We start from the raw sequence: 27,845 nt of genomic DNA on the forward strand, positions 1-27,845 counted from the left end.
AACGTTTCTCTTACCCTTAAGTAATATTGGGCCTCTTTATTCACGCTTTCTACCTGAGTTATTTATAGATAGAGACTCCAACTTGCTTACATTTTAAGAAGAGACAGAGTTAAAGGAAGAAGCAGTAACCATAGTTTGAGCTGACATGTAGACGTAAGGATCCCTGCAGGGGCAGGACATAGAACACCAGGAACATTTTTTCCTCTACTTAGTAGCTATAGAAGAGGTGCCCAAATCAATGTTCTGTAATCGTTACACAACTTAAATGGCCAAACTTCATTCATCCACAAGGAAAACTTCCATTCTGCTTCCTCTTTTCCAAGACAGGTAACATGATAAATCGCTGTTAAAGTGTCTGGGCCGGAGAGACCATGAGTTACTATCTAGATAGTTCTTTGTAGCTACAAGCTATTCCATCTCTCTCTGTGGCTAGCCTGTGGCCGACCTTGCAACAAATGAATCACCTGACAGGTGGCAGCCTAACAGAAACCTCATGGGCTTCGGAAATGGGATCTTCTTGACATAGACATAGGACTCGCTGAACGTTATCCTGGAGAAGCCTGGGCAGTACCTAATGAAATAAAAAGAAATGATTCACTAAGGCATCGAGAATCCCAAGAACATAGAAGAAGTATGGAGAGAGCCATGGCATAACTCTCTCTAAAGAGCAAGAAACTACAGTACCGTGAGTTTATTTTTTTTTTAAGATTTTATTTATTTATTTGTCAGAGAAAGAGAGATATTGAGAGAGAGAGAGAGCACAAGCTGGAGGAGCTGCAGGCAGAGGGAGAAGCAGACTCCCCGCCGAGCAGCAAGCCCGATGCGGGGCTTGATCCCAGGACCCCGGGATCATGACCCGAGCCGAAGGCAGAGTCTTAACCGACTGAGCCACCCAGGCGTCCCGTACTATGAGTTTATTACCTGTTCCTACAACATGCTGAGACCAGGTCAACTCTTGAGATGGTAAGAAAAGGGGTCACCTAAGTGGCTTGCTGTGAGAGGCATCTATTCGGCAAACCCCTATTTTCAAGGGTCTGGGCTGGAGGGTGAGGAGGAAGGTACATACTACCAAAAAAAAAAAAAAAAAAAGAAAAGCATATTCATGTTATCGATGACGCTCTCAAAAGTCAAGCCTGAACAAAGCACCGTAACAGGTTGAGAAGCATCAGAGCAGAGAGGAAAGAGCACAGGTGGAAGGCATGAGTGGGAGTTTCCCCAGCACTAATCCTGTGCCGCTTTCAACTCTGGATCCTGGATTTCATACCGTAACTTATCAAATCAGGGCTTCTCGATGCAGGACCCTGGGGCAATGAAGAAGATAGAACAATTGTTGGGGGTGGGGGGGGAAGAATATGGAGGAAGGAACCCTACACATGGATGAAAAGATTTCAGAAAAAAACACAGATGATAAAGATAAGCCAAACAGACCTAACTTGGGCCAGTTCTGACTGTAAAGGATTATGAAGTAATTTATTTAAAACATCTGGAAGATCATAAAGAATAAAAGCTAACCCATGCACATACAAAGCCATGTCAGCCTCACCCCTTAGTGCCTGTGACTTCCTAGAACAAATCAGATCATGAAAATTCTTTGAGATCTGGACGTATCTGTGCATAGATCTGGTATGATTACTAGGAAATAGCTTTAGATCTAGGTGATTATATACTGTAAGACCTTAAAAAATCAGATATTTGGTTATGCTAACACCAAAATTCTTGTTTTAAAAAAATAATGAATGGCCAGTATAAAAAAGATGAGAAATAACAGGTGTTGGTGAGGATACGGAGAAAAGGGAACCCTCGTACGGTGTTGCTCAAAAGGTAAATTGTACAGCCACTGTGGAGAACAATATGGAGGTTCTTCAAAAAAATAAAAATAGAATTACCATATGATCCAGTAATGCCACTGCTGGGTATTTACCAGAACAAAATGAAAACACTAACTTGGAAAGATATATGCACCATTATGTTTATTGGCAGCATTATTACAATAGTCAAGGTATGGAGCAACCTAAGTGTCCAATGACAGATGAATGGATAAAGAAGATGTGGTATGTATAGACAATGGAATATTACTCAGCCATTAAAAAAAGAATGTAATCCTGCCATTTGCAACAACAGGGATAGACATAGAAGGTATTATATGCTAAGTGAAATAAGTCAGAGAAAGACAAATACCAGGTGATTTCACGTATATGCGGAATCTAAAACAAAACAAAACAAAAAGAACAAACAAACAAAAGAACAGAAACAGACTCATAAACACAGAGAACCGGTGCACTTAGCAACTTTCTTCTTTTGCTGGTTTGTTTCTTTCCGGAAGCTCTTTCCCCATTCCTGCACTCCTGTAGGGTGCTGAAGCCACCATGCTCATTTTAAGCCCACCAACAGCCCCACTTGCGGCCAGCAGGAGAGAAAGAGATCACAGGCCAACCGTCAAGCCAAACCCAGGGACCCAGTGATTGGTTCAGGATGTACAAGTGACCTAAGCAGGGCCAATCAGAGTCCTCCTGCTACCTGTTGGACTCAGAAGGAAAGACAGCCTTTCTCCTCTTTGGATTACGAACAGTGGGAACGTCAACCCAACACTTGTCAGCAATTTAGAGAAAGGCTGTGTGAAGCAGGAAGAGAATAAATCCAATATGCAAACAAAAGACACAGAAACAAGCTGAGCTGAAAAATGAGAGGAAGAAAGTGATGACAATTTTGTTTGAACCCCTGGATTTGGCCATGGGAAAAAAGTGAACCTTTCCCTAGACTTCAAAGGAAATGAGTGAGAGTTTCTGGCTCTCTCAATACAAAGAACCCTGATAATACAATGTATTGGATTATTTTAAAAATTTCTTTTTTTTTTTTTTTAAAGTAGGCCCCACACCCAACATGGGGCTTGAACCCATGACCCTGAGATCAAGAGTGGCATGCTCTACTGACTGAGCCAGCCAGGCGCCCCAGATTATTTTAATATTTCTTTAATACTATCAGTCCCCCTGGCTACAAAACTGATACACTTTATAATTCCAATTTTGTAAAATGATAATGTATATAATAATTCAAGTTACAACAATAGCAAACATACTGACCATCTATTGCATGCCAGGCAATGTACCTGTGCACAAAGAGACAGAGAAAAAGGCCATAATGCCAGCAAGCCAGGCAGGACAGACCTCCACAAAGTTCACGGCACGTCCCTAAGTATAGCTTCTAGAGTTTCTAGATAAAGAGGTGATTGCCATCTCTTTGTATACTTATCTTTCATTTCCAAATCATCAGCAATAAAGTATATTACATTTGGAATCAGAAAAAAAAAATGTCCTTGAAGAAGACTCTACTCCATTTATCAAACCAACGAGGCTATTTCGCATTAATTGTTGTTTTAATATTAATTAAGAGCATTTATATAATGTTGTTGAAAATCAAACTAAAATATATTATCTGTCATAGTATTTCATTTTGTGTGTCTCATAGCTGTGTCTTCCTATTAATCTCCCCGGCATATTTGCATATCTCTTTTTTAAATTCCCTCACAGAAAACCTCCCTGAGTACTAAGTAGGAAATTATTCTGACCCTGAAATAAAACAATGGGAGTTCTTTAGATGAGAAAATCCCTTTGGACTGAATTTAAACAATAGCTGAAAGTTTGTTGCCTGTCTGTTGACTTCAACTCTCCCAAGAATGAGAGTCATTTGCCTCTATCACGTGACCTGTATTCTTTTCATCTTGGATCTTAAAGGGGGGGAAAATCACCAATGTCTCTTTCTGTCAGTTTGAACCAAATGAGAAAAGAAATTTCATCTGGAAGGGACAAACCAAAATGAGGAACTGAATTTACGTAATGTTTCTAGTTTTAGTTTTGAGTAACCCCTTATGGGTAAAACCTGACTCTCTCAGCTTGGCAGCTTCACTGCGTAGCCCATTTCCCCCCCTCCTCCCACAGCCCTCACCCCAGCACCATCAGGGAAGCAGACAAAGATGGAGTGTTTGCAATACCAAAGCAAAGAAAGGGGGAGCCAATGAGGTTGGGTTGTTAAAAGCCAGGGCTCTGGGGTTCTTGTTGCCTGGGGTAGAATCTTGAAGTTGTCATTTTGAGTGTGTGACCCTGGGCAAGCAGCTTTGTCTCTGTCAGCCCCAATTTCCTCAACAATTCAGGGATAATAGTACTAAGTACCAAAGACTTATGTTCAGATGAGATGAAGTGTTCAAGTGCCCAGCACAGCGCCTAACACATGGTAAGGGCTACCTGATTGTTCGCTATTATTATTAGCCAAGGACTCCCACAAAGAGTATTCACTGTCCTCTCTCAACATTCTCTGATGCTCCCTGCTCCTCTTGTCCCCAAATAGAGCCAATCACCACCACCTCCACCTCTAGTCATTGTAGGAGGCACTTGCAAGACTTTAAGGCACTTAGTGCACTCACACATGCCTCTCTCCACTCTAGCATCAGCCCTGAAAGTTAATAATATAAGCCTGTGTCTTATTTATCTTGGTGTGCCTGATGCCCAACATCTAGTAGACATTCCATAATCTTTAAAGGAATGAGTGAATGCATGCCTGGCACTCTAACAGATCAGGAATTTGAGGCTCAGCGGTCATAAGTGGCTTCAGCAAGATCCCAAGCTGGTAAGTGCCAGAGTCTGGTGCTTTCATTAAAGGGTCTGGAGGGACAAGAGCAATACGTCACAGTTTAATGTTTTGGGGGAAATAGACAAGCTTGACTAGAAAGGGAACAAGATAAAGGAGCTGTTAGGAAAAAAAAAAAAAAAGAATTTTGATCGAACATATGACAATAGCATGCTTCATTTGTAAGAAATGAAGACCTTGTCTAGACATGCACAAACCAGGTTTAAAACAAAGAAATGCAATCCCACTCAGTCAAACAAGTGATTACTTTGGAAATGATTCATCTCATTCCAGGGAACAATAAGCAGCTAATCGTAGAATCTCATATTCAGTACGCTGCATATTTTTAAGACCTCCTCGATCCTGTTGTTTGGTATGTACTCTTTGCTTTCCTTCGAATCATTGTTTTAAAACTCACTCAGTGATTTTGAACTTTAGAATGTTGTTCTTTGGTAAATGTTCGAAGGCAAAACTGTAACCACAAAGGACAGTGATCCTTGTCACTCCTAAACACCTGAATATTGTACTAAAGTTTCAGTGCCTTCTTTTTAAGACTGAGTCTCATCCATTTCTTTTTTTTTTTAAGTAGATAAGTTTGTGCTTTTAAAGTCAGAGTCTTTTTGTCTCTGTGCCTTTGTTGTGCAAGAACAAAACATTTTTAAACTCCTCTTGAAGACGAAAATCTACTCTTTTTCCTTTTTATGTGTTTGGTGCTAATAAAAAGGAGAAGCAATCACCTCTTCCCTGTCACCCTTGCCCCAACTCTCTTTGTGTCTGGTTTGATGATCAGGCTGTTCCAAAGCGAATGCAGAGCCCTAATGTAAACACACCATGTAAAGTCTGAGTGGAGGCCAATGCTGGCCTGGCCAAGAGAGCTGTGGTCACGTATATATACCCCACGAGGTCATTTCTTCACAGAGTTTAGTCCATGAACATGGATTGATCTGAAATTACAAAACTACAAAAGAACGACCCAAGTCAGCATGGCATAGCCTGCCCTGATTTTTTTGGAGCAAAGTTTCCTGTTAAACTAATAATGAAAAAAAAAAAAAAAACATATTTCTATTATTTGGAAACTATGGAAAAAACATTTTAAGATTTACAATTTTTTTCTGCAAAACCTTTTCTGTTAAAAAGGAAATCTGGGGCACAGTTTGAAATCTCCTGTGTGTATTTTTTAGCTGAATAGCATAACAAATGCATTTGTTGTAACGTTCTCAGTCATAAAAAGTCAAAATGATTTTTTACTCTAAATCAGGGAAGAAGGGTGCCTGGGTGGCTCAGTCAGTTAAGCATCCACCTTCGGCTCAGGTCATGATCCCGTAGTCCCAGGATCAACCCCCACATTGGGGTCTCTCAGCAAAGAGGCTGCTTCTCCCCCTGCCCCTCACCTGGCTCATGCTTGCTCTCTCTCTCTCTCTCTCTCTCAAATAAATAAAATCTTTAAAAATTTTTAAAAAATAAATCAGGGAAGAAGGTAACTTGACAGTTACCAAGTTATAAAGTTACAAAGTTACTGTTTGAATTTACTTTAAACTGCTTTCATGTTTTCTAGAAAAGGAGGTACAAACCATGAAACTTTTTCAAGCACTGGATACCTCTCTTGTTTTCACCAGTTTATGAAGAGCAGGCCAAAACTTAAAAAATGGAAGAACCCATCAACATTAACAGCGAACACAGGAAGTTACATGTTCTGTGTTTAAAGTCATCATGGAGTCAAGCATCCTTCTTATCCGGGAAAGGGCTGAAGCTGGTCCAAAGCATCTCTTGTCTCTGGAAGTATGTTGCAGGTCCCCTGGGGCTAACGCTTTATCACTTTCGCAACCGTCTGAAAATTCAAAAGAGCAACTTCTCACCCTTTTATGTGGTCTTTAGTTACTTGGTTTGCTCATTTTTATTTTTTCTTAATAGAGGCTGGTGGCTTTCTTGTGTTGTAGGAAATGGATAAATAGGATTCAGCAAGAAAGATAGCCAAAAGCCAAATTTGCAAAGATTTACCACTAAGTTGACAGAAAAATGTGTTTCACGGAATTCCTTGCAAGCCATTTTCCTGGCCTGATCAGGTACCTGAGGAACAATCGGATTTTTGCCACAATTTCAAGGATCAAGTGTGGTGCTTATAAAATACCTGCTCCGGCCAGTGGTGGCGCTATCAACCAAGAGGTTTGCAGTAGCAGGCGCAACCCTGCCCAGTATCTTCATCATAGTTTGTCTTTCTCCTTACTTTGCTCTCCTGATATCCAGAAGCAGCTTTAGAGTAATCAGATCAGCTCGTTCTACCGGGGTCATTATTTCTAAGTCATGTCTATCAGCAATAGACTGAAACAGGTCCGGTCATTGCTGCAGAAAATGGCATTAGATCCTTCAAAGAGTGTTATAGTTAAACCTGAAGAGATTTTCACCGAGTTCAGTGTTGTTGTTGTTTACTTATGGGAATTTTATTTTATTTTTATATTTTTTAAAGATTTTATTCATTTATTTGATAGAGAGAGAGAAAGAGAGAACACAAGCCTGAGAGAGAGGCAGAGGGAGAGGCACTCACCGCTGAGCAGGGAGCTCACCGCTGACCAGGGAGCCCGCCGCGGGGCTCGATCCCAGAACGCTGGGATCATGACCTGAGCCGAAAACAGACCTTTAACAGACTGAGCCACCCAGGCGCCCCTGCTTATGGGAATTTTAATGCCTCAGTTAGTTCTGACTCTTCACTTTCCACCATGTTGAGTCTTACTATTCTACTGCAGCATCTTCATTTCACTGATATTCTTTTCTTCTGGAAGGCAACACTTCCAATATGAATAGTTGGCATCGTCTTATTCCTCCATGACTCTTTCAGGAATTTCTATTTGGTGCTACACGAAGCAAGCGTGAGCCATAGAATGTACACCCAGCTGCATTAATGTCTGCGTGTAGGCGGGCACGTTTCCATTATGATCTGCCCGCTGTTTCTGTGTACATTTTGCTTTGACAGGCAGCAAAGAACATACTTGAAGTGTTCAGCATCTCTCTCTGATTTCACAGGCCACAGTATCTGTTCACTCAAGTTTTGATTCTTCTGCAAAAACCTGAGGAACTGAGACATAATTCCCAAGTCTGTATGATAGTTTTATTTCCAGAACATGGCTATATTCATCTCGGAGTGTTAGAAGACACACGTTTCAGTGATTCTTCCTGAAATATATTCACACACACACACACACACACACACACACACACACACACACAGAGTAAATCTAATAGCTGAAATGATAAAAGCTGCCATGTTTCTAAACCTTACTGTAGGCCATTGTACTAAATGCTTTGCACACAGTGTCTCATTCTGGTTCACAATAGTGGTGTAAAAAAATAGCTATTAGCAGCCCCACTTTACTAATGGTTTAGAGTAATTCTTCCAAAGTTATACAGGAGTAAGCATCAGAACTGCATTTTGAGCCCAGGGCTCTTCCTGCCAAAGCCTGTGCCCTTCAACACTGGGCATTCGTGTCTCCTCCACGAAGGGCTGCTTCCCAGAATGTCTGCTGCAACAACACTGTACGGTCATTTTAGTAACTGACCAGGTCTGGTTTGCATACACCTTGCATGGTTAAAAATGACAATCCAGAAAATTGCTTCGTGTTTTTAAGAGAGTGAAGAGATTTTTCGAATCTTCCAGGGCCATCCTACACTTTCGTGAAGACACTGGAAGCTTTTTGTTTTGGGGTTTTTTTTAGATTTTATTTATTTATTTGAGGGAGAGCAAGAGAGAGAGAGAGAGCACAAGCAGGGGGAAGGCAGAGAGAGAGGGAGAAGCAGACTCCCCGCTGAGCAGGGAGCCTGACATGGGACTCAATCCCAGGACCCCAGGATCATGACCTGAGCAGAAGACAGGCGCTTAACCGACTGAGCCGCCCAGGCGCCCTGTTTTTATTTCTGTTCGTTGGTTTTTAACATAGAGTTTGAATGTAGTATTCAGTGACATGAAGCCGTTACTTAGAACATACAGAAACAAAAGGGGAATCTGGAGGTTTGAGGGCTGACATAAGGACGATTTCTAAAATTTACTTTCTTTCAATATTGGTAAGATATTTTATAGACGAAGAATTCTTTTTTGCCATTCTAGAACTCTTGGTAGATACATGTTTCAAGTTCGGCCATTTCTTTTTAACCTCAGTATGACGAATCAGGTGATACTTTCAACATCTGGCTCAAAGGGGAAGACATTTGTTTAGCCATTACATTAAGTTTAGCAGCACAAAAAACTACTTGATCATTGAATTTTTTTTCTTTTGAAGCATTAAGTGCAAGAGGGGTTTTATTTAGGAACCTGGTATTTCTTTACATCATTTCTGTTAAAGTCATTCTCTCAGAGCATTTGTGTAGAAGGCCCTGTCAGTTCAAAATACAGAGGACTCTTTGGGCAACTTGTTTGTATGAGGCTTTACCAAATTCACATCGAGCTCTTTCTGCCATTTCATTTTATTTCCACAGGCTGGGTTGGTCCTACCGCAAGACTCTATACTGGCTCAGAAAGCAAACGAGACTTTCGTGTGGGTGGAGCAGGGGTCGACAAACTACGGTTAGCCCCTTGTTGCTGTATGGCTGGGAGCTAAGAAGGGTTTCACATTTTTAAATAATTAGAAAGAAACACAAGAGGAATAACTTTTCGTGACATTTGAAAGTTATATGAAATTCAGATTTCGTTATCCATAGTGAAGGTTTACTGGAACATGGCCATGCTCATTCATTTATAAATTGCCTGTGACTACTTTCGAAACAAAAATACAGAGTTGAGTCATTGCTCCAGGCTCACGAAGCCTAAAATATTTCCTACCTGGCCCTTTACGGGAAAAGTTGGCTGATCCCTGGTGAAAGGAATAAATACAGTTGTTGAATGGCTGTTTGAGACACCAGAGGTTTTCAGTGCTTTGGTTGACAGCTTTTGAAACAGTGTAGTTTGGAATGGCTTAGCTTTCGGTATGAGTAAGAGTTAAAAGCTTTAGTACATTAAACTGTTACACAGATCATAGAATAAATAAACTCTGAAAAGGCCTTCAGCATCATCTGTTGTCAAAAATGTGCCATCTGGTTTTTGTCTTCTGGAACCAAAATCGCTGGACATACCACGGCTGCCCCCATTGACCAGGGGATGATGTGAGCTGGGATCTGTGGTGGGGGTGGAGTTGGGGTTACCCATGCAAGTGTCCCACCCATGAAGGGAGGTCTCTTCCCGGTGATCACGGGCTGCTTGGCTGCTGATGCTGACATTTGCTTCCTTGAGAAACTTCCCAAAGCCAACTTGATTTTTGGTCCTTTGCCTCTTTTGTATAGATAGAGTGAAGTATGGGCAGCTGGGTGAATTCCCGGATAATGCGCTCGAAAGGGGCCTTCCTGCAAGTTGAATTAGCAAGTTTAAGTCTGAGGTAGGCTCCTTCCACCTGGCTTGGCCCACCACCACCCACCTCAAAAAATATCTTCTTCACTTTTGGCCTTAGTGTAGTTTGACTTGCCTGCACCACACAGGATGATGTTTCTTATTTTTTTAAGACTTTATTTATTTCGAGAGAGAGAGAAAAAATGAGTGAGGGGGAGGGGCAGAGGGAGAGGGAGAAGCAGACTCCCTGCTGAGCAGGGAGCCTGATTCGGGGCTTGATCCCAGGACCCCAGGATCATGACCTGAGCCAAAGGCAGAGACTTCACCACTGAGCCACCCAGGCGCCCCCACAAGATGATGTTTCTTTAATCTGGGCATCCCCCAGGGCTCAGCAGCTTGTGGATATCTACAAGGGCACTTTTACATTAACCCAAATTTTCTATTCCTGTTCCTGCTCACAGAGACCTCTGCCCCTCTCCCTGCATTATCCACAACCACGTACAATGTGTTTCGGGGTTCCCACAGATACCCCCATGCGTTCCAGGACCAAATTGTCAGTGCAGTGCCATCTGCCTCACTCTGTTTCTCACATGCGGGAGCTCAGGGCTGTCCCTGTGAAGGGTACCCACTGTGGGTGCTGTCCTCCCACCACACCCCCCCAACCTTGAGCTCCCCAAACTGCCAATTCTCCGGGTGCCAGAGCAGGGAAGCAGGCCATGCAGAAAGGGGAGAAATATCTTCCCGAAATGCACGGATCTCTGCAGCCAGGCATCCCAAACTCACTGCTTGTGTTCAGAGCTCCCCAGATTCCCACAGAAACAGCTTATTCAGTTGTCAGTGCTTTGAAGATTGGTACGTTTTACAGATTGAAAAAGGCAACTCACAATCATGAGCCCAGTGGCACCTGTTGGGGGCACCAGGACCCAAACCCAGGTCAAACTCCAAAGCTTTGCGGGTCCTATGGCTTTTCCAGTCTGGGGTTCAGTCACGTTCGGATTTTCTTCCACCTTTCAAACCTGTTAGACCGTCTCTTACTTATCTCTGCCTTAAATATTTTGAAAAAGTAAGGCAGCCAACATCTCGTTTCTAATCTCTTACAGAAATACATACGTAGTATGGACATACAAGGCTTTAATGGCTAATTACTTCAAATCTCCAAGGAAAATGTTATCTCTCTGCTTAGTTGAATTCTTCCAAAGTTTTAAAAAATGTAGGAAGCTTTGCAATTTTGATCAACATAGCAGAGCTATGATGTAAAGTCTTACAAAGATAATACTGAAAAAGAGAGAAAATGATAGAACAATTCTCATCTACAGTAGGAACGCATGAAGTTCTGCATTAAGTGTTAGCAAATTTTATCAAATGTATACTAATGAGATTATACACCATGATTAAGTAGGTTTTATTCTAAGAATTCAGGAATGATCAGAGGAAAAATTGGGAACCTCTTTGTGTGTGTGTGTGTGTGTGTGTATGTGTATGTATGCACGCACAGCATGGAGAATTTCACACTAAAATAATAATGGTGGTCACACTAGGTGGCGAGATTGTAGATTATGTTTACTTCTTCCTTTTCCTTCTCTGCAAAGTCATTGGAAATATAACAAAGAGAAGATCTTATTTATAATAGCAAATAAAATAAAATAGAATACTTAGGTAATATTTAACAAGAAATCTGCACTACTAATGTGAAGAAACTTTACTGAGGTTGCTAATAGAGGACTTAACTAATTGAAAATATCCTACAAAATAAATGCCAGGTCTCTGCAAAATGTCTATAAATTTAATACAACTTCATTAGAAATTTCAAGAAAGTATTTTGAAACCTATGAAAATAATTTTTAAACTTATTTGACAGAACAAATATATCACCAAAAATAGTAAAAAAAAAAAAAAGATAACAAAGGAAGACTCATTCTCCCATATAATAAAACATGTTTTAAAGCCACAATAATTAAAATAATGTGCTAATAGCAAAAACTAGGTAGAAAGATTTATTGGACAGAAGACCAGAAACAAACCTACATATAAACAGATTATGATGGTATCATTCAAATCAATGTGGAAATGATCAACAAAGAACAACTTGCTAATAAATTTCAATTGCATTAAAGTTTAAATGTAAAAGATGAAACCACAGAGGAACATTGTTTGCCATTTCTTTTCCACTCTCCATTTTTCCATGCCAAATCTGGAAGGTAATACGACATCCAACATATCTATCTACATTGAAAGTAAATTCCATGGGGCACCTGGGTGGCTCAGTCAGCTAAGCATCTGCCTTCAGCTCAGGTCATGATCCCAGGGTCCTGGGATTGAGCCCTACATGGAGCTCCCTGCTCAGTGAGGGGGACCTGCTTCTCCCTCTCCCTCTACTCCTCCTCCCTGCTTGTGTTCTCTCTCTCAAATAAGTAAATAAATCCTTAAAAAAAAGAAAGTAAATTCCAAAAGATAACAAAGTAGATACTGTGTCATCATCCTTCTCTTGGGAAAAGGATAGTGCTTTTGGAGGAAGAAGAGCATTTTACTTTTGTGGTGAACCATCATTACACAGAATTTTAGTACTCTAACAAAATCTTATGATTTTTAAAATATATGTATTTTTTAATTGAAGTATAATTACCATACAGTGTTATGTTAGTTTCAGGTGTACAGTGTAATGATTCAACAATTCCATACATTATTCAGGGTTCATCGCTGTCAAGTGTATTCTTATAATTTTAGATTTGTGAATCTTCTAGGTTTTGCACAGCAAGAGCTGTTTATTAATATCTGAATACATTCTCTTAAGCATCATTGCTTTTTTTTTTTTTCCAGAAAAAAATCCTACCTGTTTTTATGGATCTTCACAGTTTTTTAATCACAGGGAGGAGAAAAAACTCCACATTCATTGATAGCTGCCTTAGCTTGATTTCCAACCTAAAACAGGGCTTGAGACAGGGATTCTTATGAAATGATTGTGAAATAGGTCTCAGAAGCAGGGAGAGAAAGGTGTGGGATGTGGGATGTCGTCTTGGCTGGAACCTGGCTGCTCTCTGGCCCCTTAGGGCAGCTCTCCAGCACAAACCGCACACAGATGGGGTCCCTCCTGGAGAAAAGGGGGCTGGTCTTTTGTGCCTCCTGCCTATCAGAGCCTCAGGCTACTGCCATTGGAAGGAGAAGGAAAGAAACCTTAATTCCCCATGTGAGATGCTCCCCACCCGGGTCCCCCCATACACACACTTTTCAACCAAAGAAGAAAGGGGCAGCCCACACTCAGGGCAGCTGAGAGTGGGGACACAGGCCCAGAGAAGAGCTGATGTAGGGCGAGTGTTGCCTCTTGAATTCAATATGAATTTCAGATGAACAAAGAATAATTTTTTAAGATCAGCATGCCCCCTGCAATATTTACACTAAAATATTTGCACTTAATATTAATATATAATATTTTTATTTTATATTACACAGTTTATTACAATTTATGTTCTATTTATATTCTATTTTAACTCAAACGTATCTGCTGTGCAACTGAAATCCCGCCTTAATTGGGCATCCTGCATTTTCAGTTGCTTAATTTGGCAACCCTAGATGGGTCCCTAACACCATCCACTTTAATAGCTTACAGGTGCCAGGCTCTTGCATGGAAATTACTTCATTTAGACCTCAGAACAACCTTGTAAGAGCAGTAGTATCTTCCTTATACTACAAATGAGGCAAGTGGAAGATCACACAGAAGTGACTGAAAGAAGAAGGACGTGGGCTCAGTGTGAGCCCTGAGCCAGAGTACACACAGCCTCCCTAAGCCACTCTGAATGGGACCCCTTAAATCCCCCCATCACACCAGCTCCTCACCCAGGGGCGCACCAAGGGGAGAAACCCCAAATAGAAAATTACCTATGTGAATCCTAAAAGCACTGGGAAAAATTCCCACTCACCCTTTCCCTCCCGCCAGGCATCTCGCAGAGTAAAATGCTCTCTGCGCTCACAGGAAGGGCTCTTTTCCTACTTAAGGCAACATGGCTTAGAACCAAGAGAGATGAGCAAACTAAAGTACTAGGCTTGAACTGGAAACACCCTAAACCCCTGACTCAGCAGGTCCATTTCCCCCTAAAGAAAAAAGAGCCTTCCAAAACGGTAAGCCCCAGACTCAGGGCTAAGCTTCGTACGAACAGATGAATAAGGAAGGACATACCTAAATGAAAGGGTTGTAGCCAGAAAGGAACTATGAAGTCAGAAGAAAATCCTGGGGGCGCCTGCATGGCTCAGTCCTTAAGCGCCTGCCTTCAGCTCTGATCGAGCTCAGGATCCAGCCCCACATCGGGCTCCCTGCTCCGCGGGAAGCCTGCTTCTCCCTGTCCCATTCCCCCTGCTTGTGTTCCCTCTCTCGCTGTCTCTCTCTCTGTCAAATAAATAAAATGATTAAAAAAAAAAAGAAGAAGAAGAAGAAAATCCCAACCCCTAGATCAGGATTTATATATAACCTGGTTGGGTCTTAAAAGATTCCTTAGAAACTGTAATAGTCTTACTTAGGCTTATACATGTAAGTATAATAATACATGCTGCTTCCATCCTTCTAAATGTTGTTAGGGATGCACATGTCTGAGTTCGTGTGTGTGTATATATATACATATATATATATGCAGAGAGGGACGCACACACAGAGACAAAGACAGAAAGATAGTGCCAGAGACTGGAATCGATTGAAATAGAAATCTATGGAACCATTTAGTTTTTAGACACCAGAATTACAAATCATCCAAGTAGCCAACAGTAATGAAATGAATGGCATAGAAAAGTCCCAATCGAGTGGCACTCCTTCCTCTGCGAAGGAAAAACTTAGCTAATCACAGTATATTTGCCACTAATATTTTAGATTTTTGTTGGTGTTGAAAGGAAGACCCAGAAGAGCAGAAACTCCCATCTGTTTTGTTCCCTGATGAATCGCAAGTGCCTGAGCAGGGCCTGATGTGGAGTAAGCACGCCATAAATATTTGTTGAGTGAGTTAAATGTCAGCATACAAATAACCAGAGAACATACGAACATGTTGGTTCAGAATTTTACCCAATCCAGAGCAAAAGGTAATTACTTGAACTCGGACAACTGCAGAGTGGGGGTTATATTTCCAAAGCTGCTCAAATGACATTTGCGTTCATTCGTCCATGTTTCTGTGCTTACTAATGCTGTGCAAAGGGGCACCTGGGGGGGCTCAGTCGATTGAGCCTCCAACTCTTGATTTCGGCTCAGGTCATGATCTCAGGGTTGTGAGATCGAGCCCCACATCAGGCTCTGTGCTCAGCTCAGAGTCTGCTTGCCCCTTTCCTTCCTCCTGCTTATGCTCTCTCTCTCTCTCAAATAAATAAATAAAATCTTTTTAAAAAATAAAATAAAATAATGCTTTCAAAGCAGTGGGAGACACAGATGAAGAAGCAACGATGCTTCTCAGAGAACCAGCCACCAGCTCCAGGTTAGTCCTCATGCATGGTGATATTAAATCAGGTTTGTCAGTGAAAAGGAAGTTTTCTAACCTGAATTCTGTCTGGTCTTCAGATAATTTCTAACTCTTTCTAATTTGGGGACCTGCCTCTTATGGTTTCAAGTTGTCCTCCTGGTTTTTATCTGTTCTGCTTTCCCAGTCAGGGTAACAGGGATGTTGCTCTTCCCAGTGTCCAAAATCCATTAGGACCATCATATGGGGGAATGAGGGAAGGGAGCTTTTGGCTGGCTTCCTTACCTACTTTTGAGTCCTCTTTCCCAAAACTGGGGGGACTCTCATTGCCTGAGCCCTTCTTCAGGCACACTACACATGGGACTATGTATGTGGGTTTAACATTTCCTCATTCCCTCATTCCCTCATTCCCTCATTTCCTCATTCATTCCTCATTCATTCCAACCAACACAGACTACCGGGCCCTCTGCTTGCCTCTAGGCATCCAGAGATAAGAAGCAAAGCCTAGACTTTTCCCTTCAGTGGCACCGCAAGCCCCTTAAAGCAGAGTCAGGCTGATTCTTATCTATAACCTTCGCAGTACCTGGGAGTTAACCCAGTAAAATTTCAATCGCTGCGTCTGCTCTGTGTGCAGGAGAACAAAATCAGGCGTCTCCACATGGCCAAGTGCCTCTGCACAGCCGGTCCAAGCCGCCTGCACCTGGGCTGCTTGTCAACTTGCCCAGGGCTCCGCCGCCCCAGCACCATCCACCGCCTGCCTCGAGGTGCCAGGAACTCCTTCTGTGGTGTGTGGTGCAGGCCTGGGCTCAGTGCTCATTTTCCTAATCTCTAACCCTCCCACCTTCATTGTTTGCCTCTCCTACGCCCAGCCTGTATCTGAAGCCTGTTCCCAGGATTGTTTTCTGTTTAGGCTTCCAAAACCTGCTTTAGCCTTGACTCTAAGTTCTTTTTAGATCAAGCTTTCTTTCCTGTGTGCCGTTTCTTCAACACTTTAGAAAATGTTTTATTTGGCTGTTCAGAGGGACAGCTAGCTACCCACCTAGAGCTGATGTGTATGCTTACGGGCTGTTTTTTTGTTGTTGTTTATTTTGTGGGAGGGGAGAGTTTCGTTTATGGCCTTCCCCTACCACTTCTGAATTCAGGCACCAGCTTTATATTTAAAATATAGTTCAGGGGGGCCTGGGTGGCTCAGTCGTTAAGCATCTGCCTTCGGCTCAGGTCATGATCCCAGCGTCCTGGGATCGAGCCCCACGTTGGGCTCCCTGCTCAGCCGGAGGACAGTCTGCTTCTCCCTCTCCCACTCCCCCTGCTTGTGTTCCCTCTCTGTCTCTCTGTCAAATAAATAAATAAAATCTTAAAAAAAAATAAAATAAAATGTAGTTCAATTAAACAAACCTTACCCAAGAGCCTACAAGGGATGCCCATTCTGCTGGGGAACTGGTAAAAAGAGGGATCCAAGGAGGAAGACGTGGCAGAATCTGCTCAGGCTAGAAGGGCAGACAGGCAGGCAAATAATAGTTGTATGATATAAAAAATACTCCAGTATACAAGAACGTGCGGCTGAGATGGAACACTAGAGAAAGACAGACAAACACACACACACACACACACACACACACACACACAACCCTCTGCTGGGAGAATTCCAATCAGCTTCCAGGATCCTAGAAGCAAACAGGGAGCTGGGAGTGGAAGGTAGAAAGAGCTACAAAGGACTGGGTTCAACGGGTCCTATGGGTCAAGTTGGTTGTGACACCTCATGTGGTCCAGGACAACAAGTTTGTACTTTATCCTATAGCTGCTGTTTGCTACATTTTTGGAGTATGAAGATCCTTTTTTTAAGTTAAAGAAAATGGTCAGGCACCTCCAACGTGAAAATAGTTGTATTTTTTTAATATCCTATGACTAAGAAAATACATATAAAAACATGTACTAATACATGACTTGAAATTAATGGGTTTATTTATGAATGACAATCTGTACAAGCATTTGTGAGCCCTTATTCGGGACAGAGATGGTGCTTGGTGTGTACACGGGCTCCAATGATCCCAGCCACGCGCTGCCACCTTGGCCCCATCCTCCACCGCCCTGCCCTTGGATACCCAGGCCCTGGGAGCTAAGAACCATTCATATTTCCCTCATTGGAGTTTTAAGTAAGGCAGGTTCAGATATGTTCTCTGTTGTAAGAAGATTGCTCTCGTAGGTATGAAAAATGCACTGAATGAAGAAGAATCTGGGGTCAGAGAAATCTGTTGAGAAGCTATTGAATTTCAGTGATAGAAGCTTTATGCAAAATTGTGTGTGCTTGTGTGTGTGTGTGTGCGTGTGAGCTATGTACAATAGCTGTATACGTATATCTAAGTGATTCAGGCTTGTTTTTCAGATTTCTTTTATTTTTCTTCCTATAAAGGTTGATAAAAGCTACTTTAAGAAAATCTATATTTTAGGGGCGCCTGGGTGGCTCAGTCGTTGAGCGTCTGCCTTCGGCTCAGGTCATGATCCCAGGGCCCTGGGATCGAGCCCCACATCGGGCTCCCTGCTCCGCGGGAGGCCTGCTTCTCCCTCTCCCACTCCCCCTGCTTGTGTTCTCTCTCTCGCTGTCTCTCTCTCTGTGTCAAATAAATAAATAAAATCTTTAAAAAAAAAAAGAAAATCTACATTTTAAAAATCTCTAGTATAGTCTTTTAAAATAAAAGAAATTTTAAAATTCTGATCTAATCTTTGATTTTCAAATCCCATATGATTTTGATTTCACACACACACACACACACACACACACACACACACACACACACAGGATTTGGTTGTATAGCCAAGTTTCCAAATGGTGATGTGAATGTGCTTCATGATTCTTAAAGATTACTACAGCTAATAACATTAAGATATAACAATATATCTCTTTTGTAACTTGGATGAGTTTTTTTCTCCTACCTTATCAAAATCATGTCTGTTGGAGTTAAGGACTACATGAACTCCTCTTGGATTTCCCATCACTGCTGGCCACTGCAAAGGAGACATGCTTTCTACATATCTTTGAAGCACATCAACTTAAAACTGTTGAAACAACTGTTTAACTTCCCTTTCAGCTTCAAGAGCTTTGAAGTGGTCAAATGATGACACCAGCCTGATTTCTTGTTTGTATGGATCAAGTTTCTTCCTTATGCTCCCTGTAGCTCAAGTTTTCATTTTCTGTAATAAAGAGTTTTTAGAAAAGCAGAAATTTTGCAAGCCTGAATTTGCTCTTCAAAGAGCAATGGGCTAAATTTGCTTATGTTCATGCCTGCTGAAATTCAAGCGTCCAGTAGATTGTTAATCACTTTCTGAATACATGAAACGTGCAAAGTGAGAAACAGATAAAAGTTTCAGATTTTATGATATATGTCGGTTATCTATTGTATCATGCCCCTGAATACCAAAAAGCCAAAAGACTTTGTAGTTAGTGTTTTGTTAAGTTTCTAGAGGAGGAGGAGTCCTCATGAAGGATGATATAATAGGATCTATTCTCTACTCATAAATCCCCACCCATCCAGGAGAGAATAGACCCCTAATGTTTGCTTTCTTTTAAGCCAGCCCTTGCCTAAAGTTCACCCCTTCCTGAAATTCGACTCAACTGTTCAGCACATGTCGACCCTGCAGTAATGAATTGGCACAAGCCTAATTCTTATGATGATTAATGGAGCTCCTCAGATGCAGCCTATTATTTCATTCAAAGTTAAAACAGTGATTCATCATTAATCACTATAAGAAATGGGCTCAGTGATTCATAATTCTAAGCCAGCCCATTTCCTTCAGGGTCCTGTTTGCCTTTTGTTGTTCCAGAAGTGGCACGGTTCACAGCCTCGTGCTGCCTGTACTCTGACATGCACATTTTTGGATTAATTCTCTTTAAAAAGTCATGTACCCCCAAAATTATTTACTTATAACCCCAAGGCTTCTGAAAAGTCATACTTCTTTCAGATACCAGTCTCTTTCTGGATCTCACTTCCCTTGGATTATCCATTTTAAAACAAGCATCCTCACCCAGAGACTGAACAAATTAATGGCAAATCAATAATCGTCATGGCTACCTTTGGTCCTCTGCAAAAAGCAGTGTTTGGAGTAGGGCCATTTAGATTGAAATGTATTCCCCTTGATTACTTTTTCATTGCTACCTTTCACCTATAACCAGATTGTCGCTAGTGGCCAAGGAAGAGCAGCAACACAAACGACGCTTCACCTTCCAGTCTTGGCCCAAAGTCACTGACAAAGAAAGCATCAGTGCTTCCTACATGGAAACCTACATTGCCACCTGCCAGTTTGATGCTATTTTCTCTAAAGCTGCCCATCTTGCATAAGGATCTAATGCTCTTCTACTTTACAGAAAAGAAATGAAAGCCTTTGCTTAGCAGTAACATTATATCCTGCCTTTCCTAGTGGTGGGCAGGCAGGTATAAAAACCAACAGCTTCATGCCTGTCACTGCCGCCTCCACAGAGCTCAGAGAGGTGACCTTCAGCCCTAGAGCCAACCCTTGGTTTTCTGTCATTTTCCTTCTCTTCCTCCTCCAACTACCTCCTTCCTCCTCCTCTTCTGCCTTTTGCTTCTCTCTCTCTTTTTTTTTTTTTCCCCCTCTCACTTTCCCCTTTTTCTATTTTCCTAAGATATTTTCCTCCTTTGGGCCTGGCAGTAAATTCTGGATGACAACTTAGCCCAGTGATGACATTTAAGAGTAGAGAGTTTGGGAAGGGCATGGAACTTGTCATGATGATCCATAATATTCTCTCAAGAATTTATAATTTCTAGCCAAGCCAATTAGGCAAGGAGATTAAATAAAAGGCATCCAGATTGGAAAGGATGAGTTAAAACTATCTCTATTCGCAGATGACATGACCTAGTATACAGAAAATCCTAAAGACTCCACTAAAAAACACTATTAGAACTAATAAACAAGTTCAGCAAGGTTGCAGGATACAAGAAAAATATACAAAAATCGATTGTATTTCTATACAATAGCAATGAGAAAAATACAAAAGAAATTAAGAAAATAAGTACATTTCCAATAGCATCAACAAAAATAAAACACTTAGAAATAAATTTAACAAAATAAGTGTAAAACTTATACTCTGAAAACTATAAAACATTGTGGGCAGAAGTTAAAGAACTAAATAAATGGAAAGGTAGCTCACATTCATGGATTAGAAGACTTAAGACTATTGTTAACATGGCAACACTCCTGGAGTGCCTAGCTGGCTCAGTCAGCAAAACATGTATGTGATTCTTGATTATGGGGTTCATGAGCTTGAGCCCCATGGTGGGCACAGAGATTACTTAATAAAATTTTTTTAAATTTAATTTAATTTTAAAAGATGGAAACACTCCCCAAATTTACCTACAGGTTCAACACAATCCCTGTCAAAATCCCAGCTGACTTCTTTGCAAAACTTGACAAGAATGGAGTAAAAAAATTGGATCCCAAAGAATAGGATAAAATTTTGCAAATAATATATCTGATGAGTGATTTGTATTAAAAATATAAATATATATAAATATAAATAAAGAATTATTACAACTCAATAACAAAAAGACAACCCAATTTTTTAAAGGTGGCAAAGGATCCAAATAGACATTTCCAAAGAAAATATGCAAATAGCCAATAAGCACATAAAAAGACAATCATTGTCACTAGTCATCAAGGAAATGCAAATTAAAGCCACAATGAAATATCACTTCACATGCACTAGGATGGCTCAAATCAATAAGCATTGGTGAGAATGTATAGAAATTAGAACCCTCATGCTCTATTGGTGGGAATATAAAATGGTGCGGTCACTTTAGAAAACAACCTTGTAGTTCTTCAAATGTTTAAATGTATGGTCATGTTACCATGTGACTCAGCAAGTCCATTCCTGAGGTATATACTGAAGAGAAATGAAAATGTATGTGCACACAAATATTTGTACACAAATGTTCATAGAAGCATTATTCATAACAGCCAAAAAAATAGAAACAACTCACATGTCCATCAACTGATGAATGGTTAAATAAAGTGTGGTATATCCAGACAATAAAATATTATTCCCTAATAAAAAGAAATGAAGTACAGATACATGCTATGGCATGGATGATCCTTGAAAACATTATGCTAAATAAAAAGGACCATATATCTACATTAAATGTCCACAATTGACAAATCCACAGAAATAGTAAGTTAGTGCTTCCCTAGGGCTGGAGAAGGTGGAGAGCATATGGGAGATTAAGGAATGTTGGCTAAGGAATGTGAGGTTTCTTTTTGGGGTGATGAAAATGTTCTAAAATTGATTATGGTAATAGACGCACAACTCTGTGAATATACTAAAAGCCACTGATTGCATGCTTAGATGGGTGAATTGTATATAATATGAATTATGTCTCAAGCTGGTTTTGACGTGAAAAAATAAAATAAAAAAAAAGAACTCATGACTTGAAAGTTGTGCCTTTTTAAAGCTTTTGTGGAGAAGACAAATCAACTTCTCCAGAGTGTCAAAAAATTTTTAGGGTGCTATTTGAAGTTCTGGTATAATTTTTAGTGCTGGAATTTACTCACTAATTTAGACCAGTGTCTTGCTTGATTTATATTATTTTTGTCTATGCCATAAAATGGTGATTAATAAAATAGTGATTAACAGGTCAAATGGTGTGTGCCTCACAATGCACTGTGTGTCATGCTCATTGCCATCGATAGTCACTGTCATAGTTAGGCAAGACAACTTGCTTAATTGAAAATATTCAGAAGTCTATCCTTTTGAATTGGGTTATTCAAAAAAAAAAAATTTCAGAAAAGACCCTTTGGTCAAGTATAAAGTAGATTCATCCTTTATCATCCATGCACATGCAGTGGGATTCAATGGGATTAACAACTTCGGAGAGTGAAAAACAAGGTGGCAGAGGATGTCTCCCTTGTTTTAGGCTACTCTTTGATCACCTTTCCCATTGCTCTGAGCAAAACTGGAGGCTTGTGAGTAATTAATATTATTCAATTCGTCAAAATGATTGTGTTTTTAAAAATAAGTATGTTTATCATCTCTTTAAAAATGTCCTTTTACTCAGGGTGACAGATCCTGCTAGATACCCTTAATACCCTTTTCCTTTTCTTCCTTAGGAAACTGTGAATAGGGCTGATAAAAAGTACACTTCCTATCCTCCCCGGCGGCTAGGTGTGGCCACGTAACTAGGTTCTGGGAAATGGGAGAGAAACAGGAGTGGCGTGTGCAGTTTGCAAAATCTCTCCTTGAAAGGAAGGGGTGTACCTTTATTTCTACCCTGCACGCTTCCTGCTGGTGGGGGTGTGGACAAACGGCCTCACCTCCAGCACCTACTTAAACCACAAAATGGCCTTGGCAATGGGAGCTTTGCAAGCTAGAGTAACAAGAAAGCAGGAGCCTGGGTTTCCCCTGGACCATCTGCCTCCAACCTTTTACATGAGAGAGAAAGAAACATTTTCTTCTTTAAGCCACTTCTATTTGGACTGCTTAGTCCCTGGCAACCAATCCTACATCCTCATCATTAGACTTGCCTACTCAAAAGTCTTTGGATGCCCCCAGTTCTCTAAAATCAAAGCCCAACCATCCTAGCCTGGACATGAGATCTGAGGGCACAGCTTGGTGCAGAAGAGTCAGGTGAGGGTTGGGTGTGTTGGCCATCATAAGAAGAAGGGGCACCGTGGGTGTCATATTCATTAGGCATAAACAGCACTGCTTTGTCTTTCCTTGTTTGGATCCCATTTCACTTACAACATGAGCCCTGCCTCCTAGTCCAATGGCCTGTGTTTGCTTCATCCAATATGCCCCATCTGTCTCTCTGTCACTCTCTCTCTCTCTCTCATCTCTATCGCTCTCAGATTTTTTCATTCTATTGCCTCTGCCTAGAATTTTTCTTATACCTCTCACCTAAACACCACAGGTTCCCATTTTAGACCCAACCCAGTTTACGGTGCCCCCATAAGTATCCGTAATTCTCGCTTTTTCACTTTCCACCCTATCGTCTCTGCATTTCTATCGTGCTTATTGTCTGAGTTCTCAAATGGCACAGACTATATACATCACGTTATATTGTTATTTGTCCTTTAAAGAATATCCTGTTTCCGCAAACAGATTAGTTTGCCTGAGGACCAAAATCATCTCCAGTGTGGCTTTGCATCTCCTGTAGGCCAGAATAGCCGCCTGTACCGGTAACCGCTTGCTGCGGTTATAATGACGCCGTCAATCCTAATAACAAACTTCAGCAAATGGGTAGCCCTCGGAAGCTTAGCCCCACCACACGCCTCAGCAAACTCCTCGTCCTTCAGACCCATCCTCTCTGCGGTCTTCAAGCGATGCCTCTTGGAAGATTTTTCTGAGCCATTCAAACCTATTTGCCCTGATTAGACTTTGTAAATAACGCTACGATTACTCGTTACTTTATATAATAATCATTTGTTTGCTTGTTTATCTTCGCTCCCTGATTGCAAACTCCTGGAAGATGAGTACTATGTCTTATTCATCTTAGAATGGCTTGCACCCAGCCAACGACTGGCATATAATAGATACTCTATAAATGTTTGTTGAATAAATACATGAATGATAAATAAAGACAAAAGCCCAAGAAGGCTCATGACTTCCCATTGAATTTGCTATTCTGCATTTCAAGCTGGTCTCTGGAGCCCTTTGACCCCAGGTCCCAGGCTTTCAGTGGCTCCGTGGACATTAACTATCCCCTTTGACGCCCACCCAGATCACACGGTGGCCCCTCCTCCAGCTCCACTAAAATGACAATGAAGTCCATGTGAAACCAGCCTGCATTCAAGTGAAACCAAGGAGAAAAGGTTGTTTGTCAAACTTAAAAGACAGATGTTAGTACTTCTCAGTTTCAAACTGAATCCTAACCCTTGTGAAGTTCAAGTTTCATTTCTGCTTGGCCAAATGGAATTTCCTGATTCTATGTAAGAGAAGTGTAAGGGTCTATATTAGAAGACTTTGAGGATTTTGGTATTCTCTCTAAGTGATTGCCCAATTTTATTTTGGTAATTAACATACACATCTCTTTTCTCTTAAAGAGCAGAGGTTTTACAATTCAAGAAAAAAAATAATATTTTTGCTTTTGTTCTTGGCAAGTTGTTCAGTTTGTTGCTCCACACTGATATTCAAAAAACAGGTAGAGACAATTCCCAAGATCCAACTGTTACTGGCTTTTACTCCTGGGAGAGAGAGGGGGTTCATCGAGCCAGACCGGGGGTGGAACCTGAGTGGGCTCTGTTTTCTACCCAGCTCTGACTCATGCAGCCTTGAAATCCTCTGTTGCTGAAATCCTCTGTGCCTCTATGTCCCTGTCTGGAAAATGGGCTAATCACCTTGCCTCCAATCTGCCTCCCAGGAGTGTTGCAAGGATTAATGAGTTAATAATGTTTGAAGAGCACTTTGAGCTTCGGATGAAAGATACAGAAGAACAAAGTGTGACGGATATTATGCATAATTAAAAACGCTAGCAGAAACATTGGTCTGAGTTAACCCCCAATGCCACAATAACCAGCACTCAGACATAGCATGGAACCAGTATTCAAATTATATATATATATATATATATATATATATATATATATATATATATATATATCATTTTCCCTAAAAGGGAATTTTAATCTGATAGCATGATTACACTAAACTAACTTGTCTCATGAGCGAACCATCATAGTCATGGGGGTAAATGTATGGTTCTATCAGTGCCCTGAGGTGGTGCTTATTGCCCCAACCTGGGGCTAACCTACGCTGAGATTCTCACATACCACACTCTTGAGCTTTTTTAAGATGTACCTTTCTGAAGAAATTTTAGAAGCATCGAGAAGATCCACTGCCCCCAAACCATTTTCCCATGTGATCCTGGATTCTTGAAGTTCCTTTAATCGAAGACAAACCTCTTTTTAAATTATACAGAAGACTTTCAAATACACATACCACCCAGAATGGCAAAGCAGAGTCCCCAGCCTGTGAATGAAGTCTACCCCCGACATAAATGATGGCAGATCCCACCTCCCACTGGGCACAGGTCTCTCAGTAAGAGAAAGTGAACAAACGACCTTGAGCTCAAGAGCAGAGATGAGGTCTTCCAAAATAAGAGGGTCTGGTGCCAGAAGGACAGAGTCAGATCCCAAACACAGTCATAACCTCCTTTATAACTTCACACAGAACAGAGGCTGCAAAATACAGAACTCTCTCGCCTTCCTCCACTAAACAGCCTACGCTCACACCTACCCCACTGAGCTGCACGCTCGATACATACTGGAAACCCTCAGGCAGGACTGAAATAGCCACCTGCGCCGCCCTTGCTAATCTGGCAGGTACAAAGGCAGAGTACCGTGAGAGCCCATCAAAAGTAATCCCACTCACTTCTCCCAAATGACCGCATACACTTTTTAGTAGCAGCCGCAGAGCACTTCAACTGTGTAAAGTGCTCTCTTTGCTTATCAGGTTGATGTCTGAGCGGCAGAGGACAGAAAGCAGGGTCTGCAGGTGGGAGGCTATACTGTCCATCACCTCTGCACGGGTCTGCTACTGACACTGAAGCAAGATACGGTGCTAGTGGAGAAGCCTTGGGGATGAACAGCCATGGCTCGAGAAGCAGGTGGCCAGGTGGCTGAGGGTGTAGGAACAAAGTCTATGTAGACTTGGCTGAGTCTTGTAGAACCAAGTCTGACGGGCTTTTCAGCCTCAACGGTAAAGCCCTGGGAACTGTGATGACTTCTTCATGCATGTGAAGCATTGTCTCGTGATGGAGGGAATTTGCTTTCTCTGTGTCATTTCAAAACACAGAGCCAGGCCCAATGCTCAGCCTGTGAACACATTTTAATCCAATAGAAGGACCCACTTTCTAATAGCGCTAACCCAAGATAGAATTAGCAGGCCACTATCCACCTCCTAAACTCAGAGACTAGTGAGTGTGATTTAAGTCTCATTAGTGACACTTCACAGTGAGAAGCATGATTGAGATACTGATACATGCTGATCCGAGAGCAGGGAAAAAGAGCAAAGGAAAGTGTGAAGTGTCGGCATGACCAGTTCAGACCCCGCATCTAGCAAATTATTCTCTCCAGGCTCCTCTTTCAATATTTACCTCCTACTTGCTATATAAAATAGTCTTGGAGAATTTTAAGATTCGTTATAAAGAATAATTATTCCCTACAGAATACAGGGCCTCGCTTTGTATTCTAAAACAAAATCAAGAAATTCAAATAAATACAGATTCTGATCTTCTGAATCGTGTGGAGAAGTGGGTAGAAGAAAAAGCCGTAGAAATCAGCAAGTTTGAGACAGAGAAGAGGCTAGAAGTCCAAGGGCAGACCTTTGGCCGCGCACATCCCCGCTCTGCCCTGTAGGTGGCAGCATGTGTTTGCGGCTGTCGCATCCATTTTGAATGGCGGCTGGAGGGCAACCAGGTTGGGTTGGAGTTCATCTGCTTCCATTTTCAGAACATCCAGCATAATCAATGAAAATTTTAATATCATTAGGTAACTGACTTTGCTGGGAAAAAAAAAAAACCACACACACACATAGAAGTCGGTTCTGCCTGCCCGCTGAAAGGGGAAGCGGCCTATTGATTACATGCAAGGTCATAGCTCCCTCAGACTTGCCATTGCTATCACATTTTTTTACATTGACCACATATTGAACCCTTTATTTTTTGTTGAAATCTACATGACTGCAGCAAAAACAGTTGTTTACCATTCTTTTGTCATTCTCGGGTAGATTTTAGAAAGAAACCAATGAAGAAGTAGCTAATGCTAATCCAGTGAAAATTCAGAAACCCTGGGAACTGTGTCTTCAACTGAAACCAGGAAATTGGGCAAATGTTGCTTTTTATAAATTAGAAAAAAAAATCTAAGTAATGGAATGCATTTCTTAAGGTATTAAAAAAAAAAAAAAAAAGCAGATGTGCCTTGAAACACTAAACATGCAGCTCCCTATGCTGGAGTGTCTGTTAACTTATTAACGTGAACCCCACAGTAGGCCAGACAACAGAGTGAGAGCAAGTCCCCCATTGCCACTGCGTTCAGTCTTTTGGAAAACTCAAAATACACAGAGTGTTAAGATCCTCCGGGGCAGGCATTCCCAACCAGTAGGTCAGGATCCACCTGGAGGTCACCAAGCTCCCCTGGGGGCAAATCAGGGCTGCCTCCCAAGCCCCCCCACCCCCCCAACCCCCGCCCTCAGGCTCCCAGTTGGGAAAAGGATACCTACATGGTGCACCTCAGAGGTCTGCCCTGAGCCCACTTCCAAGCCTTACCCTCCCCTGGTGCCCAGAGTCTCAATCCTTTGGGAAAATAAAAAGTGTTCCACTTCTGGGAGAGGTTGTTGGCTCCTGCTGTGGGGTCAGAAAGCCCCACTCTTTGGGGGAATTTCCAAACCGTATTGTTTGTTTGATTTCCTGAAACCTGCCTACTACCCCTAAAAACCAAAAGCTGCTTTG

The sequence above is a fragment of the Halichoerus grypus genome, chromosome 5 (assembly GCF_964656455.1).
Source record: "Halichoerus grypus chromosome 5, mHalGry1.hap1.1, whole genome shotgun sequence".
Classification (NCBI taxonomy): Eukaryota; Metazoa; Chordata; class Mammalia; order Carnivora; family Phocidae; genus Halichoerus; species Halichoerus grypus.